We start from the raw sequence: 19,339 nt of genomic DNA, 5'->3' as shown, positions 1-19,339 counted from the left end.
CAAATTGTTTGCCATTGGTAAAGTGGCTTTACCCTGTGGTGGGGAAATTTAAGAAGGATAGTGTATAACACACAGTAACTGAAAAAGAGGTAGACACAAGGCTGCAGGACAAAGAATGATCACATAAGCCTTAGGAAACTAGAGAAGAGGGCAGAAACGAAAGAAAAGGAGTAAACAAGGGATTAAATGAACTTGGTCTCTGGGATTGGGGGATAGGATTAATTTTCTGTGGCCATAGTTCTACCCAGCTGTTTAGAAAATAGGGGGAAAAAAGGTAAGAAAAAAAAGAAAAAAGAAAAAGAAAGGAAGATAAAAATAAAACAATAAAATAAAATTTAAAACTGGGTGGCCCCTCCTGTCTGCTTCTCTTCCTGTCTCTCTGGCCCCAGGCACAGTGCTGGTTTGCCTAATTTTCTGCCTGTTGGCTCCTATTGTTAATATTGCTTTGCACTTTTCCACCCCACTAGTTCTTCCTGTCCATTGTATGTGCCCCAGTTGGGGTCCTACTGTGTGGCTGGCATTCCTGCTGGTCACCGTCTCACTAATGTGGTGGCCGTGAGGGTTGCAGTTGCCTGATCCCTCCAGTCCATCTGATTGCCGGGTCCTGGATTCTTTCTGTGCCTGTTGCCAAGTCCCACAATGTAGGGGGAGCTTTTCTTATTTTTAATTGCATTGCAAGCTATATCCAAGCCCTGGTAGTAACAATGTACTAGGTTGTAGTGTATAGGTAAGTGGCAGGAATGACCATATTGGCAAAGGGACAAGAATATTGTAGGGCACAGATGGCTCTAAAAACAACAGTTTAAGATTTTTAACTTTATAATAGTGCAAAAGTGATATTCATTCAGTAGAAATCGTCCTCTGAATTTTGATCTTTCCCTAGCATCGGGGTGGATGTGTGATACCGTACTCAGTTGCAAGCCTGGCCAGTGGTAGAGCTGTGGTTCCTGAAAGTGGGAGACTTTCAGGGCAAATAATCAGTGTTTCATAGTGAATATGGCCAGCATTGTTTTGGACAGAAGTATTAAATAAATTCCATGAGATACTCAACATTCAATTATAAAATAATTTTTATGTTAGATGACTTTGGTCACCAATAGACTATAGGCAAATGTATGTGTTTTGAGCATATTTAATGTAGCTTATTCTATGCTGATATTCATTAAGTTACAAATATTAAATATATTTTTTGCCTATGTTATCTTCAACCTATGTTGGATTTTTTAGGATGTGACCCCATCCTAAGTAGAAAAGTAGTATTAGTCATGAAGTGGTATACTTTAAAAAAATGTACATTTGATGGTATAGATCAATTATTATAATTGTTTACTAAAGGAATTGAAATGATATACTAAGAAGGATACAATGGAAATTAAAATCAGAGAAGGCAGTAAAAAGGAAATAAGAAAAGAAAAAACAAGTGCAATACATTAGAATGGCTCATATGATAGCTTTTAATTCAATTTTACCAATAATCACTTTAAATGTTTCAAAAGATCAATTTAAAAGATAAATATTATCAGGGTAAATTACCATAATAAATGCAGAGTTTTATGAATAAGGCAATGCTAAAACAAATAGTTTTCATAGCTTCAATAGTTTAACACAAAATGAGACTCTTGCTCAAGTAAAAGTTCATCAGAGACTCGTAGCAATGGGTAGGCATAACTGGCCAACATCCATGTGTAGGGAGCCGAGGTCTTCCTATCTCATCAGCCCTATGATTTCACAAGTTCTCTTTCTTAGTGCTACAAAGTGGGAAGAAAGGCAGTAAAAGATCAGGAATCATAGAGATGGAATGAGTAAATTTTTTCTCAAAAATGTCTTCAGATACTTACCTGGTAGGGAAGATACCATGACCACGAAGGTGGTTTTCTCAAGGCGAGGCTGGTCTGTTGCACTCTGGATGTGCTGACCCCTGTGATTTCCCCAAATGTGGGAAAATCTACTGCATAATTTGTAGTAGTAGGGGACTGTGTTCGTGCTCTCCCCTGGGGGGAGAAATGTCTTCAAGAATGACAAGTTAATTAAAAAATATACATTTCAGAGTGAAGGTATGAACCATTAGATATTGGAAGTTATCTTTAGGAACATCAATTTAGGGCATAGTGTTTCATCAATATAATGTGTAACTTATTAAAGGAAAATATGGTAATTTGAATACATTTGCTGAAAAATCTCACAAAATAGCCAAAAGTCAAACAAAAGAAAAAACAAACAAGCAAAAGAAACTTAAGTGAAAAAGACAAGGAAAAAAGTAAGGTTTATTGACAAGAAGAGTTAATATTTAATTGTTTGATCAATCTTGCATATCTATATCTAGTAATCAGAGCAACAAATTTGGTGATAACAATCAGTAATATAAGAACAATCGTTACTTTTCTATTCTTTGAAATTTTATTTATTTTTATTTTTTAATGTATTTAGGACAAAGCCTACAGGGTCTATAGGGTCTCACTACATACATTGGACTCATAGTGATTCTCCTGTTTTCAGCCTCCCAAGTGCTAGGAATACAGGCGCATGCCCCCATGCCCAGTCTTAGTTGCCACCTCAGTATGCCCTGGAGGGGGTGCTGGCACGGCATGCTGGGGATCGAACCCCGGCCACTGTGCTCTGCCTAAGCAGGCACTTTAGTCTGCTGAGCTATCTGACCAGCCTGAAATTCTATGCCATTTCTATTACTTTATATTGGTTTCTTTCCGTTTCTGTTTTTGTTCTTATTATTTGTTTTTGTTCTTATTTTTCCTCAAAAAAAAAAAAAAAAAAACCTAAAGGAAAATAAAAAAAATTAGATCATGTTAAAATTATTTGTACAATTTCTGGAAACTAATTTTAATAAGTTGTTTTGTTTATTTTGGCAAAATGTTCATTTTAAATGTTAAATGGTCCAATTTCGTGACTATCTGAAGCTAAACTTGCTTAAACAAAAAATGCTGGCCTAAAATACTTGCTTGTCTCTTAAATTTATGACTTTTGTTTCCATTCAGTTACCACATATTTCCATGTGGATGGTCTAGCAGATAATTAAAGTCATACGCTAAAAATTTTAAAAAAGCTTCCCTCAAAGGATGTCCAATATTGAAAAGAGATTATGAAGACAATTTAATCAGTTCTTTAGACAGTAGAAAGGAGAAAAAAAATAAGTACAAATAAAACAAAGTGTTAGAAAGGCAATCAAATATGTAAAAATATTTCAGTGGGTACAAATGAATTAAACACAGATCACAAAAATGAGTTTAATTTTAGATTCTAGAATATTTGTACTTTTTATTAAGAAAAACCAATATAGTTTCATAAGGGTTAAAAGTAAACAAATACTATAAAGACAGGTAAATCTGTATTAATACACTGCCAAATAGATGAGAAACCAAAAATGTAAAAGATAAGAGACCTATTTCATGATGATAAATCAGCTATTTCCCAAGAAGATCTAGCAGTCCTGAATCTGTCTTCAAAAATTTGAGTGACGTGCTGAGATAGTGATTGAGACTGGGCATGGTGACACACATGTAATCCCAGTGCTTGGGAGGCCAAAACAGGAGAATCACTACGAGTCCCATCTACGTAGTGAGACTGTGTAGGCCCTGTCCTAAATATGCTAAAACAAACAAACAAACAAAACGAGAGAAATTAGAAAATTTTTTTAAAAATAACATCTGCATAAGAGATCTTAACACAACTCCATGATATAGTGGTAGATCAAATATTAACTTTATATGCAAAAAACCCGAAACACCACAATTAATATATTTTGCCTAATAGATATATTTAAAAGGCATCATCCCATAATTAGAGAATATAGAGGTTATTTTTCACACACTTATAAAACATCTATAAAATTGGTTATATAACAGGCCACAAAACACCTAAGTCTCAATGAATCAGCATGGTATTTTCTAATAGGCAATACAATCACATATTAATGTTTTCAAGTAGGCCATTCAGCTTATGTGATTTGAATTTTAGGGCAATACTCTAATTTATTTCATGGAGATAATATGAATATGTTAATAAGAACGACATTGATGGCTAGAAATTGTTACAAGATGCCAGGGTCTTGTAACATTCTGAGTGTATATATCCATATATCTCCTAAAATCTAATGGGTAAATTCTACTGTCATTGCTACTATTTTGCTGATGAAGAATCTAAAACATAAATCTATTGGGTAGATTGTGCTGAAATTCAAAGCCCAGACACTTTGATTCTAGAGACACTGAAAATTAGCAATAAACTGCAACAAAATACTACATTTTAAAAGTTGTAGAAGGCAATTAAAATAGCTAAATAAATTTTAGATAGTTGAGAGTTGTATCTTGATTTCATATAATATTAAAGAAGATACATTAAAAATTAATGTATTAATCATCAGTAAAAGTTAGAAAAAAATCAACTCAAAGAATATACACATATATATGTATATTCCTTTTATATACATTTTTAATCCATTCTTCAGCACACAAGCTATAGTCAGTTGGAAAGAAACTGTTCAAAAGAAAAGACAAACTGTAATTGGAGAAAGGGAAAAAGAAGAATGTGAAAAAGAAAACTATGAGTATACACAAGATATTTAAACTAGTTATACAGTTAGTTTCTCTTAGTTCATTAAAAAGCAAGGTTTATGCTACTCTTGTTTGGACAAAGCATTATACCTATAACCTGTACTCTGAATAACTACTATAAGGGCAACAATATGTAACATATTAATTATTGTAACTCTCCTACTAACCTGTTTTAAAACTCTGTTTTATTATAATTTTTTATTTTTCTCTTTAAAAATACAGCAAGGGGCTGGTGAGATGGCTCAGTGGTCTAAAGCACCTGCTTGGAACAAGCTTGACAAAGCACAGGGACCACGGTTCAATTCCCCAGCACCACATGCCAGCCAGCCCGCCCCCTGGTGGGCTGAGCTGGCCACACACACACACTAAATAAATAAATGTAAAAAAAAATTAAAAAATAAAAATAAATAAAAATAAAAAAATAAAAATAAAAATACAGCAAGCATAAATAAATCATAAAGCTAGAACAAAAATTTTAAAAGAGAAAGAAACATGGCTTATAGACTTAGAACTTGTTTTTGTATAACAAACTTGTCTGGGAAACTGACCCAGAAGTCAGTAAAACACATAATAATAAAATAAGAGCTTGACCACTGATAGAAAAGAGAGGAAAGAATTAATGGAAAGTCTATTAACAAGTATTGCATTGACACTTAGGCATAAAGTATCTAGTCAGTTTTCAAGAAAAATATTTATTACCCAAACTGACAACTATAAATGATTTTGGAACACCTAAGTAATCTAAAACCACTGTAGTCCCTTACTAGGTGTCAAGAATCTATTCATATAATGGGCACAAAGTCAGATAATTTTAGGTACCAACTCTTAAATGTATAGGTAACATTTCTCTTAGGCATTCTTTCCAAGATTGAGTAACAGAAATGCTCGTAACCAAAGTCATGAGGTATAGATAGTATTCCTTCCTTCAATCATGAGGTCAGTTTAAATGATGGGTTAATGGCTAGGATCAATATACAGTTACATTCTCTTAATGAACAGAGGGATTTGTTCTAATGGTGTTTGTAAGTAGGATATCATGTCTGCATCTTGTACAGCAGTTAACCACTAGGAAGAATGTATGCAGTGTGTTAATTATTGAAACTGTCCTACCAGTTTAGTTTGAAATTGTCTCATTGCTATTTGTTTCTCAATAAATTTATGGAAAAAAATAAATGATGGGTTAATTTTATTATAAACATAACTAGGAAACAAAAATATTAACAAATTACCAAGTATCATATATTTATACAAAGATGTAGCATTTAATTTTCTAAATATGCAGATGAGTGTTTTATAATTGACACACTTAAGTTGTTTTCTGTAACAAAGTTGCATAATGATGAAAACATTGCCAAACATCTGTTTTAAAAATTTTGTCTTGATAGCAGGAATTATTTCCAAAACAATAATTTTCTTATTTCTTATTAAAAATGCTTCTTTTATATTGGAACTCATTAAGGGCGTGTGTGTATGTGTGCATGTGTGTGCATGTGTGTATTTAAATACTGCTAACCAGGCATTTTTCATTACAGAAAAGGTCAGAAATTTGGAACAGCTGGTTTTTAAAAATACATGAACAGCATCTAACTCATCCCTCAGCTTCTCCAACTTTTTGAAAAGGCTTTGCCATGAAACAACAAGCAAGTCTCTTGATGGAGCAGAGAATTCTTATGCTGACTACCCATTTTAGTCCAAGTAATTGTAAATAGTTTCTACTCAATGTGAAATAGCATCAAAATTCACTGTGATGAAATCCTAAAGTGCATTTGGCTTGTAAGTGGAGTTATAGAGCTACTTTCAATCTGCATTTTAAGTATTAGTAAACTGAGTTAGGTTTTATGATTTTAGCTAAATATTAATATAAAGGGCTGTCTTGCATACCCTTTGGATACTTTCCCCCTAGAAGCTGCTACCCTGATGAGGGAAAGCCAGCATCCCTTCCATATCAAGTATATGTTAGTGTCTGGCTGTCAATCAGGCCTTAGGACAAACCACCAGACAGGAGTAGGATGCCCAGTGTCTATTTTGAGGCTTCATGATCCCCTCCGAGAAGGTTAGCAACACTATTCAATGGTCAAATGATAAAATCTTACATTTTAATGTGTTACATTTCTAGAGGTTGGAATTTGAAGTATTTCTACATACAGAAATGTATATGAATTCTAGTGAATTTGCATACAATGATACACTCGTTATGAAAACTATAACATGTGGCAGGAACTGTAGGGTCACACTTCAACAGGCCAGGCTCAAATACTACTTTGGAAAGCTTCCTTTTTCAAGTTTCTAAATCCAGTTCAGTGCTTGTGGAGCCCTGTTGCTTTTTACAAACACTAATAGAAATTTCAACTACCCCTCAATAGACTTAAAAGACACATCTTTTTCTATTTTAACAGTAGAACCAGACTTGCTAAAAGCATGTTATATATTAGAATGTCAATTACTTTTATTTGCATTCATTAGTACTGGTATTGCAAACAATTTGTCTGAGTGGAAGAAAGAGGAGACTGAAGTCCTTCAATAACCTCGCTCATTAATTCTTTGTGCAAACAAAATTTAGTTTGGTATAAAGCAAGATAACCTAATGGATGTTTTGTAGAGGATGCGCAGCCACTTTGTTTACCAGTTAAGTTTTATCAAGTAAGATGGACCAAGAAAAACCAAAGAAAGTTTGCAGCTCCATAAATCTCAAGTTATATTTCGAACATTCCTGAAACACTCAATCTCCAGACTTCAGCTCTGAATAGATTTATATGAGTCAAAGGTCATAGTTTTTGCAAACAGTGGAAACAGCACATAGAGTTTTTGTTTATTTTCTGTGTCTTTAAAAAATCAAATATGGCCATCAAGGACATAAAACACCAATCGTCAACTACTGGTAGTTGAATTAGGGCTTGCGGATGTTTGTGTCTGCTTGGTTACCATGTGAAACAAAGGCTGATGCAAGTAACTTTCAGGTTTTCTTGCTTAACAAATATTTTAATACATTTGTTTTAAATAATACAAGAATCCCACAAACATCTGCAAAGAAAGGCACATCAGTTCAGTTGCTCATGAACCTAAAAATATGCACACAATTGGATGTGATTTGCTGTAGAAGAAAGATTTTTAAAAATATATATCAGGTCGGTGGACCTCAGTTTAGAACTTCTGCTTCCTAGGTCTTAAAAGTTTGGAGAGATTATACAAGTTTGTGAAGATTTTTATTTATGGAAAATAATTCTTATCTTGTTGGCCTCAAATTTTACTGAGAAGATTATGAAAGGTCATCAATAGCAAAAGCTTTTTTCTGTTCTTATTTTGTTCCTTGAAGAATCAGAAATTCAATTTTTTGTAGCTGTGTGTTCTTCCATACTTAGAATGGGCCGACTCTGAGGTCAATAAGTCCTACTCTTCCTGCTCTGCCTCAATGAGACGGAGTGACCCTAGGATGGTGACATCAAGAAGAGCTCCTGTTGTCTTATTTGTAAAGTTTTCAGACTTAATTTTCTATTTTCTTTGAATTTCACTTAGAAGACCCTGTACTAGTGGTGGCAGAGACTTTGGTTGTCTTTTTGACTGATGTATTTACAATGGCAGTTGTGCTGCTGCTAAGTATTGAACTTTTTGAGTGAATGAAAACTAAAACATGAAAGATGATCCCTAAGGCCTACCCATGAAGCTTTCAGGAGTTGTAGTACTCCATTTTGCTTTTAACTTTAAACTATAAATCCGCTGAGAGGCTAATTTTTTGTAGTAAATTATTGATTCATAAATGTTGATTATAATTGTTATATGTAACTACTTTATGTATTACAGAGAAATTTATTGGTTTGAGATTTATGTATCTAATTTTTTATTATTGAACTTTATGTACAAAATCATTTGATTTCAAATAAACATTTAATATAAAAACAACCATTCTTTTAACCTGAATTTTTTACATCTACTGTACCATTCAAATGCTTTATCATCTTATATGATTTCTTCAAAATCTGTTATCAAGGGTACATATATAAAACATTTTTTTATAAATAGAAACAAAGGTATTTTTTAGCTTTTATTATAAGATGACATAAAAAGTTTCATGTATCTAATTTTTTAAAAGTCAGAATGTTAGTGTATGTCAAAGTTGCTGTCTAGAGGTAATAGTATGTTTAGTTGTGCAGTGGTGAGTAGAAACATTGAAACAATATCCAGGATTTGGACATAGATTTATTTTACACTAGTGAGCACTGACCAGGATCACTGCCAAAATATCAAGCCCTGAAGGGCTGGCCAGATAGCTCAGCAGACTAAAGCACCTGCTTAGGTAGAGTGCAGAGATGGCATTCCTTACCTGGCTTGCCTTGCTCGTCCCACCCCTGGGGTTTGCTGAGATGGTGATTGAGACTGGGTGTGATGGCGTGTGCTTGTAATCTCAGTGCTTGGGAAGCTGAAAACAGGAGAATCACTACGAGTCTGATCTGTGCAGACCCTGCACTAAATATATAGAAAAAATAAAATAAAGCCCCGAAGGCTCAGGGAAAGAGCTTTTTATGGGGCCTGCAGGGGGAAGTACAAAGGCAGAGTACTTGACTGTCTTTGATTGGTTCTTACATTCTGCATCACAGTGACCAGTCATTTCTAGGAGACAGAAGCAACTGGAACTGCAGTAGGAACTGTCACCTGGGCAGCTGGCAAAGCGAAGTGTAATGGAGTCATTTTGTGCTACAGTTGTAGGAGACACTTACAGAAAGTCTATCCTGACCTTTGCATTCTAGGTGTTTGGCCATCAGCTTCCTACTAGAAATTCAGAGAGCTGGCTCTGAGTGCACACCGTCCCAGACTGCAAAAGTCTGGCTCACCCTGTTTAGAGAGATAAAATGCTCCAGGATTTAGGTCCTAGTCCAGATTTCTCAGGCTGTAGTTGGATGCCAGCAACAGTGAATCAGTCTTGGAATGACTTTGATGTCCCCAAGCTATAAGTTTCCCATGGTTAGACGTCAGGGTGACACACATTGCACACAGTCCATTGGGAATTGCTCTAAGGTCATCTTTTATACAGCTTTATTAGACAACTTGCCAACTAACTTAACTATCGGAAATGATCATGTTATTGGCCCTTGCTGCTGGCCTTCTGTGACATATCACCACTTTTTGACTTATTTTTAATTCGAGTAGTAAAAGGCCATGTAATCATCTAACATTTAATTCAGCATATAACTGAATCTAAATAATACAATGGCATCAATTATCAACTTACATTTCTAAAGCATTAAAGGAATGGATGGGGCCAAAGAGGAAAGTGATTGATGATGTAGAGTGTGCCTAAGGAGAGGCACATGGAGAGAAAACACTCTCTCAGGCTTTCACAGAGAGCACATTGGCCAAGCAATGGCTATGACTCATTCACATGGCTGATACTGACAAAGGTTCTATAATCTGAGGTACAGGATCTCAGGATAAATCCTGAAGGGATTTCACTGACCTTATCAGACCCAAAAGCTACAACTCTTGTTGCATAGGTCCTGCTTTACCTTGGTCTTAACCATCCAGCAGAAAAGTATAAAAACGAAATATAAAAAGTAAAGCCATGCTGTTATGTTGAGCTGTGGGGGATTCAGGTCAACAATTTCTGACATTGCCAGTCAAGCAGAAGACCCAATACTATTATGGGCTACTGGACTCTTTTAGAATATTTGCTGAGTTTACACACCTATAATATTCAAATAATAGAACTTAACAAAAAAAGGGTATACAGATGAATGTCCATTTTGTATCTGTGTATTTAATGTGGTTAGGATAGATATATAGTTACATCTCTTAATGAATAGAATGATTTGTTCTAATGGTGTTTTTAAATAGGATATAAAGTCTGCATCTTGTACAGCAATTAACCACTAGGAAGAATGTATGCAGTGTGTTATTTATTGAAACTGTCCTACCGATTTGATTTGAAACTGTCTCATTGCTATTTTTTATCAATAAAATTATGGGGAAAAAAAGAATGGATGTTAAATTTGGGAAAGTCTTGAATTCCTTGAAGTTAACAACTTTTTTTTAAAATGGAGGACTTGAAAGGTGAGAAGTGCTTAATTCATAAAAAGCAATTTGTTTTTTGGTGGGATAACTGGATCCTAGCAGATAATCTTCCTAAAATGAGCAAAAATTGGTGAGGATTAACTTCTGTACTCAGATTTATCTACCTTCCTGAGTTACTTAATATTATTTTTGCTTGTGTCTTAGTTAGTTTTTTCTCATTCCTGAGACCAAATACCCAACACCCAAAGTTAAGGAAAGAAAGGATTATTTAGCTCTATTTGAGGAGCTTTTAGTCCATAATCAGCTGGCTCCAAGGCAGAGTGGCACATGGCAGAGGGCAGCAGCTCATGGCAATGGAAGACAACAAAAGCAGCAAGAGCAAAAGAGGGAAGAGAAGGAGCAAGCCTCTTTCCCTCCCTTACATTGTATGTAGCACTCAAACCCGTAATCCTAGCACTGGACCATGAATCAATCACGAACTCTGGAACCTCACCCCCATGATTGCATGAGGCTTTGGGGAGATATCTACACACAAGCCATAATAGTGTGTAAGAAGGCTGATTAAATTTTCTGTTTTACAACTTTGAAAAAAACATTTTCAATATGTATGTTTGCTTTAGTTAATTTGTTACTGCAGTTTTACTACCTTACTGAAGAGTTTCACTCCTAATATAATGCACTTCCGTATTAAAGGGTGGTGTGATACACAGATGTCTTCAGGAATATAAACTGATGCTTGCCCTTGGATCTTGGTAGTTGCTACAGTACTAAGCAAAGAGCTAGTTTTCTCTTCTTTCTCTCTCTCTTTCTTTCTTTCTTTCTTTCTTTCTTTCTTTCTTTCTTTCTTCTTTCTTTCTTTCTTTCTTTCTTTCTTTCTTTCTTTTTCTTCTTTCTTTTTCATTTTTCTTCTTCTTTTGCCACTTGAGAGACTACCACAGTAATTTTAAAATGGGACTGGAGTAATCACTGTTACATTTGTGTTAGAGGTTAACATTTGTGTTATTTCCTCTTATTGCTTGGCTTACAGAATGTTATGCCCCAGTGCTTTTATTAAATTCAGGCAATAGAAAAAATAATAGTGTGATTAACCTCTAACATTGATGAAAAATTAATCTTAAGTATAACATGCTTTAAAATCAGAATAGTTGTTAGAGTCCTCTGGCTGGTTTCCTGAGCAGGCACAGTGAGACTTTGTACACTGACATCCCCATATTTGTTATGACGATAAAAGTGAAAGCAAAGCTTTCCATGAAATAACTCTCTGAAGGGCTAGGGATTAGATTTGGTGCATGAGGTATTCTTACTAATAAATGCTGTAGGTTTGCATGACACACTTTATACAAATAAGTTCTCTTTTTTTTTTTAGCAGTTTTAAATTTTTTTCAAGAGCATAAAAGTAATAAGAATAAAACAACCAGTAGAAATGTTATAGAATTTCTCTAAACAAGATGGTAGGAATTCAACAATGGTTACTTAATGTTGTCTTCAAGTTAGCTGTTCATCATGCAAAAATTGGTCAAAAAATTAAAAAAAAATGATCATAAAGTACCATTTTCCTATCATTGGAAAAGGGATTAATTTTGATAACTTGGTTGTTTTATCAGAAAATCACTTAGAAATTTAGTATTTGATAGTATTTAATAATGGACCTCATAAAAATTCTTCTATGGAATATTTCTAATCTAATTTTTTTTTTTAGTACTGAGGATGCAACCCCGGAGTACTCTACATGTGAAACTGTGCAGCAACCTTTTTGTATTTTGAGATGGAGGATACCAACTTGTCTATGCTGGAGCTTTTGATTCTGCTACTTCAGGGTCCTTAGAACTTGGGACTGCAGGGCTATGTCACTGTGCCTAGAAATATGACTACTTTTGGCTTTAGGATTATGTTAGAGAAACATCTTTTCCCTATGAGTGTTTGTATCTAAAATAAGTTTCTAAAGTGATTTTTTTGGTATTTAGGCAAAGGTGGTATCCCTAATTATACATTCAAAACACATGGTTGTTGGTAGATCTATTCTAAGTTGCAACACCAAACCTCAGAGAATTTTTTTTTTTACTTTTCAAAAATGAATTTTGAAAATATAGGCTTAATAAAAAGTTAGGATAATAATTTGTTATGGGAGATAGCATTTTTACTTTTTGTCATTTTAGTAGTACTTGGCATTGAACCTAGGGCCTTTGCATAGAACTATATCCTAAGACCATTATTTATATATCTATCTTTAATTTTTGAGTTAGGATCTCACTAAGTTTCTGAATTGTTCAGCGTAGGCTCAAACTTGTAGTCCTTCTGCCTGAGCTCCCAGAATGCTAGGATTTACTGCACCACATCTGGCTGAATATATTATTCATTGGAAAGTTTGATATTGTAGTCTATTGGTTGAACAGATTAAAAAGTCCTAAATATACTTTATATGCTTCAACTCATAACTGTTTTATTTAAATTTAATTTTGGAGCCACACCTCTTTTAAGAAATGTATATTGTACAACTTCTATCTGGGTGTCCTCCCACTCATGTGGTCACAAGTGAGGCTTTTGGGAGGTGGCTGGGTCCAGTATATGCGATGCTGAGTTTGAAATGCAATTGCTGGGATTACTGATTCTGGAATTATGGGTGTGAGTGCCATCCTGCTTAAGGGCAGGTAGCCTGACAGGTTGTAAGGAACAGAAAGAAGGTGGCTCATGGCTGCTATTTGTCCCTTGCTGCTTCCTGCCCACTCTGTGCTGCCCACTGCCATGATATGCTGCCTTGGAGCCCACCCATTGGGGCCTGAAACTCTACAATGTGGGAGCTAGCCAAAGCTTTCGTCCTTTAACACTGAGTGTTGAGTAGCAATGACAGAAGAAGTAACAACAGTGTAGACGTATTAAGTAATTTTGAAAGTTTAAAAACTTTTTGATAGCTTTACTTTTAAATGTCTTTCTGCCTAACTTTCACTGATGATTTGCCAATTTATCTGAGGTAACTTTAGCTTTGTGAAATACACCTCTTAATTGTCAGACTATTTTTCTTAATTAAATGTATTTGCCATAATTGTGGAAATAATGAAGTACTAAGAGATACATTTTAATGTCCTCTAGAAATTTAAATATATACTTATAATTCATTGGAATAAATACCAGTAATGAGAGAGAACATTGTGTTTTATGTATTAATTCAGAGCAGTATGTGCTGGAGAACATTAATCAATTTGTGAGCTTTTATGGGAATTAAATGAAACCACACATTTAAAGTGTTTTATAACTATATAAACATCAAATACTACATAATCTTATACTCACAACCTGTAGTGGAGCAAACCTGTAAGCTTCACGTATTCATAATAATTTTTACAGTCTGTGTTGTCTAGTAGGCAATAAGGAGAAGTTAGTACGGAGCTGTGCTTGACCTGTAGGTAAATGTGCATTCCAGCCCAAAGCACAGCTCTCTGTCAAAGCTCAACAATCCACTTACTTTTTAAATTAACCACCACTTCAGTGGTTAATTGAGGAGTTCTAAGCCAATAAATTACTCTTCAACATTACTGACTAGATGCTTAGTATCTGAAACAAGCCTGCCTTTAATGAACTCATTCGCTAACAAAAGGAAAAGGCAGCATCAACTCTGACCTCTGGATGTGTTCAGCTCCTTTATTCTAAACACATTAGTACACTGTATTTTCCCACTTAGAGACGCTTTTGTACATGGAGCATGTGGCTGTTTAAATGCCCCAGCGGGACATCCAGCGGCTGCAAAAAAGAGAAAAATTATTTGGAACAATTTGCTTTCGTTCAAGGGCAGCGCAGAGCATTTTACAGCTGGTTTATTGCTATTCTTGTGCTGTTGAAGCTGTCTTTCATGTCAAAAGTCCTTTCCTGCTTACGGATCATCAAGGACCATTGTACTGCAAGCTGTTTGCCTGAGTTCCTCGGGCTCTGGGCCTTTGATCACGGGTACCCTTTGCAGTCTGGGTAAAAATAGGAGGCTGCTGAGATAAGCCTGGCTCCTCACAATGAGGAAAGGGCCTTTCCTATTTTCCTTTCAACTTTGTTGTCTTGTTCTTTAGTATGGGAACACACAGTCATGGCACGCAGGAATAGCGTTCAGGAATTACAGCAAGCTTAGAAGTGTAAAGAGTTTGAAGGTGAAGAAAGTTTATTAAAGAGTTCAACTTCTTAAAACCAGACCTGTAAATGCAGTAAATGAAAGGTTCAAGAAAAATGAATAAATTCATTCTTTTCTTTGGGCATAACAAAAATAGCACTTAAACGAATTGCTGCAAAAATGTCAGTTTCCCTAAAGATGACTTTTAAACCCAGGAAATATTGTCTTAGTGGAAAAGTCATAAAGATGTTTGTCTTTAGTAAACCTCATATAAGGACTGGTAAGACAGCTCAGCGGATGAAGCATCTGCTTAGGTTTAGTTCTTTCCCTGGTACCTTACACATGCCATGCCAGCCCCATCCCAGGGCCCATTGAGCTGGTCACAGAAACTGGGCAGGTGTGGTGGTACATGCCTGTAATCCCAACACTGGAGGATCACTAGGAGTTCAAGCTGCATAGTGAGACCCTGAACCAAATACACAAATTACAAAATGTGTAAATAAACAAAATAGAAATAAACCTAACATAAATGAACAATCATATAATGAAAATTATAATTACATAATGCTGATTATGAGGATAAAGCTAAAATAAAAATGGTTCATTATTATTATTTCTATTACTTATTGTTAATTAGTTCTTAGATTTGATTGCAAGCAAAAACATGCAGATTTCTGATCCATATTTTGTTACAGTCTTTAAAATATTTTTGAATAATAAGGTTACATCAGTCTTATGAAGTAGGGAAATAGTGAGCTTTTTTTGTTTTTTTTCAGTCAAATAGGCACAAGCCATGGAATTAGAAACTTAATTAGAAATCAAATGTAATCTAGATGGTAAGGGTGTAAAAAATTTAGATAGTAGAATACCAACATGATAATAGTATGCGATATTTAGTATAAATGGAATGTACTCGGAAGAGTCCTGGGAGTGTAGTCGAGGTCTCTGCCAGTAGGCAGCATCATGTACTCATTCATTTATCCCAGGAAGCATCAACTCTGACCTCTCAATATGTTCATTTCCTTTATTCTAAACACAGTACACTGTTTTTTCCTAAACAATGCAATGTAGAACACAATATGGAAATGCTAACAGAGAGGCTAAGAACTGGTTTGTTGTGGGCTCCCATTCATGACTGGCAGTTTGGGAGCTTTGCATGTATTTATTCTGGAGGGACACAGAAGAACTAGTCAAAGAAAGACACAAGGGAATAAAATTGCAGAATACAAAAGTGGGCATGGGCTTTAGGATGGAGGAACTCTTTGCACGTAAGCATGAGAAAACTTAAAAATTGCTGACACTGGGAGCACTGTAGTCCCGCCAGACTGGAACCCACTAGGACGGACAGGGCAGTGCAAGTGGGCTGTGCTGGCCAGGCTGAGCTGAGGCTGGAGTTTGGGGGGAAGTTACTGTGTCAGGTGGGAGTCAGGCCATGAAAAGGCGTGTGCTGTGGACTTTGAATGGTATTTTTTTTCTTTAATAACATATGAATGTGTGGTATTCAGTGTATTATATCAACTCATATGTAAAATTTCTTGTTTGCCTAACTTTCAAAACAAAGCTTCTATAACATGAAAAACATAAAAGTTGTTCACCAAATGTAACAGCTTACATTCAAACAGATACAATATTGTGGCTTAAGTAAACCATGTTTTATATTATAACAGTTTCACATATAACAAGTATCTGAATCCATAGTCCCAGCATAGAGTTCTCTCTTAAAGGAGCTCAGAGTCCAATTTGCAGTCGTTTTGAGCTCGATGCTCTTCTCTGTTGCTCGGAGGACCTGGACCTCCACTGTAGAAACCCTTAGCATGCTCCAACCTAAGATGGATATCATGTCTCTCTAAAGTAGTGATGGAATGGTGTTTATCAGAGGAAAAGACTGAGATTTTCTTGACTAGAGGGCATATACATTTTTGTGTTTGTGTTTGGAAGCCAGCTTGTACCTAAATTGGTAAAAGATCACAGAAGAAATTGGGGCAATTTCTGCAGTTCCCTTTTGTGACGTATTCTGTTGGGGTCATTTGCTCTTAAGGCTCATAAGCATCGTTAAATCTCTTCTAATAAGTGAAAGCATGCAGTCACTTATGCTTTGGGAGAGATCGGAGGTGAGACTTGGCTACACTGGGTGTTAAACGTAGAAGTACTTTTCTAATATGGTTCTGTACCTAACCTAGCTTTCCCAAGTTTTCCCTTTCAGTTTTGTTTTCTTTTCTGAACAGCTCTTTGCCAGAATATAGGTTCCAGTTTCTGCTTTCAGTTTAAGTAGGTCATATAAGCAAGTAACAGGTAGTGACACTTTGAATTCATCAAGGAATTTCTATGAAACTTGTGTGTTTGAAAGACAAGCAGAGGAAATGGGAGGCACAATGGAAAACATACTTAGTCTTAGAAGTTTCCACTACACCCACAAAACTAAACAGAATTGTATAAATTCAGCCATGAGAAAGAAAACAGGCTGTTTGGCAGCCACCAGGTGACTCTGTGTCAGGCCAAACAGATGCCGGGGCCATCACCTTTCTGTTCATTCTCAGCTCTCATTCAATTCACTATAATAAAAGAATGAAAGACATGAATGCACTCTTAAAAGAAAGCAGAGGAAAGAACTTATGTATCAGTTGCTTGATGTATACTCAACCTATTTATCTTTTTATGAAATAATTATCCTATCTTAATATACTAGAATCATCAGTTTAATATTTTTTGTACAGTTACTATGTAATACCCCATTCCTAAGAAAGATAGTGGCAGATAGTGTTACAGCATATCTGTATAAAAATATGTTCTATTAAGAAATTATTTCTTCTGTAGAAAAAGATGTCTGGGACATTAAAAGTAGCCACTAGGTTGAACTCCATAGTTCTAGGAAAATTATTTGTTAAGATTTCTTGTATTTTAGTCATCAAGTTCCTTAGGTTTTCTCTTCTTTGTTTTGGTGATATTTTAATGGTGTTTGAATTTTCAGATTTTAGGATGCAATAGTTTGGGGAGTGGAGAGCTGCGGAGAAGCTCAAACACTCTTCTTTGGTTTTTGATTTTCTTTTTCACTCTGCTGTTCAGGCTGACCTTGAACTCACTTTTTTAAAAAAAATAATTTTATTGAGAAGCAAATAATGAGACAGCCCAAAACCTATTACCAGCACAGTTTCAGCAATTAACACATTGCACATTGTTGTCTCAAGCGGTCACCCATTATACAAGGACATCCCATCCACAGACACTACCAGAACAAATCTCTCCACTCACTGAATCAAGGGGATTTGACTAAGTTTATCAGATACAAAAGTTACATTGAATGCAGCTGTGCATTCATCCCAACCATCCTGAACATACACATACCAAATGGTCATTCATTTGTATCCCCCTCCGCGCCCAGTTCCATCAGAGAAGGGAATTCTACCACCACCCAAACATTGCAGGTGCATGAATACAGCAAAACACCCCAAATGGTCTAGTAGTCCATAATAGTAGTGGGTTTTCTGGAAGACTGGCCATGTCAGAAGTTGTTGACTTGAGCCTTTTACAGCTCAGCATATTAATATGGCTTTACTTTTTATGTTTTGTGTTTATACTTTTCTGCTGAATGGCTAAGACCAAGATAAAGCAAGACCTATGTAACAAGAAATATAACTTTTGTATCTTATAAGGTCAGTCAAATCCCCTCAGGATTTATCCAAAAACCCTGTACTGCAGTTTGTAGTTTCTTTGTCAGTGTCAGCCATATGGATGAGTCACGGCCATTGCTTGACCAGTTTGTTCTCTGTGAAAGCCTGAGAGAATGTTTCTCTCCATGTGACTCTCCTTAGGCACACTCTACATCATTGATCACTTTCCTCTGAACTCACTTTTTAGCTGAGGCTGCCTTGGAATTGCATTAGTGCTCCTGCTTCAGTTTCCCAAGTGCTGGGATTATAGATGTGCTGGGGTTTTCAAGGACTCCCATGAGACTTAGGGAAAAAATCAAAACCTCTAACCTTTTCTGCATAATTCTGAATTGTTTGAGTGTGGTTTGAGCTAGCCTCAAACCTTCTTTAGCTGCTGTTATGGTTTTGATTTACAATGTCCCTCACAATGCTCATGAGCTCTGAGGTGGGGCTTTAGGAAGCTGACTGGATCCTGGGGTCCTATAGTCTTTAGCAGTTGATGAGTTCAGAGAAAGCGTTGCTGGAGATGGGCCTAACGGAAAGAGGCGGTCACTGCTGGTGTGAGGTGGATGGATGTATCTCCCACTATCTGCCTGCATGCTCTGCTTCCTGGCCTCCGTGACAGAAGCAGTTCTTATTCCTCTGGTTTTCTGTTTCTGCCTTGGGACCAGCCAACCATGGACTGAAAACAAGAACCAAAATAAACTTCTCTTCCTTTAAATTACAATGTTGGGATTGACTCTCAGCCATAGGGAAGGACTTATCACAGTGCCTCTGAATTCTTCTCTGCCTGCAGCCATACTGACTTTCTATTAAAGTCCAAAGAGGGGCTTTGTAATTATTTTCTTCTGCCAAGATGTCACCTCCTACCCTTTCTCATCACACAGTGTCTTTTCCCCTCATAGTCTATAATGTTCCTGCTCTTCTCTCCCTCTCGTTCTCTGGTCTTGGAAAGAGGTCATGGCAAGACTTCTATAGTCATGGCAAGAAGTTCCTCCTTGATGTCCCTGATTATATCAGTCCCTCCATTTTTA

The 19,339-nt window shown here is 35.9% G+C and overlaps 1 non-coding gene across 1 annotated transcript; it reads left to right on the top strand.

Moving 5' to 3' along the window:
- Window positions 1-1,830: 1,830 nt before the first annotated feature.
- On the top strand, window positions 1,831-1,994 carry LOC111814025. The gene has a single exon (XR_002819106.1). It is a non-coding gene; the product is annotated as a U1 spliceosomal RNA (small nuclear RNA).
- The last annotated feature ends 17,345 nt before the right edge of the window (window positions 1,995-19,339 follow it).

The sequence above is a fragment of the Octodon degus genome, unplaced genomic scaffold (assembly GCF_000260255.1).
Source record: "Octodon degus isolate 3935 unplaced genomic scaffold, OctDeg1.0 scaffold00256, whole genome shotgun sequence".
In the NCBI taxonomy this organism is placed as follows: Eukaryota; Metazoa; Chordata; class Mammalia; order Rodentia; family Octodontidae; genus Octodon; species Octodon degus.
Note: the sequence above shows the minus strand (reverse complement) of the source record. Positions and strands in the feature narration are given on the sequence as shown.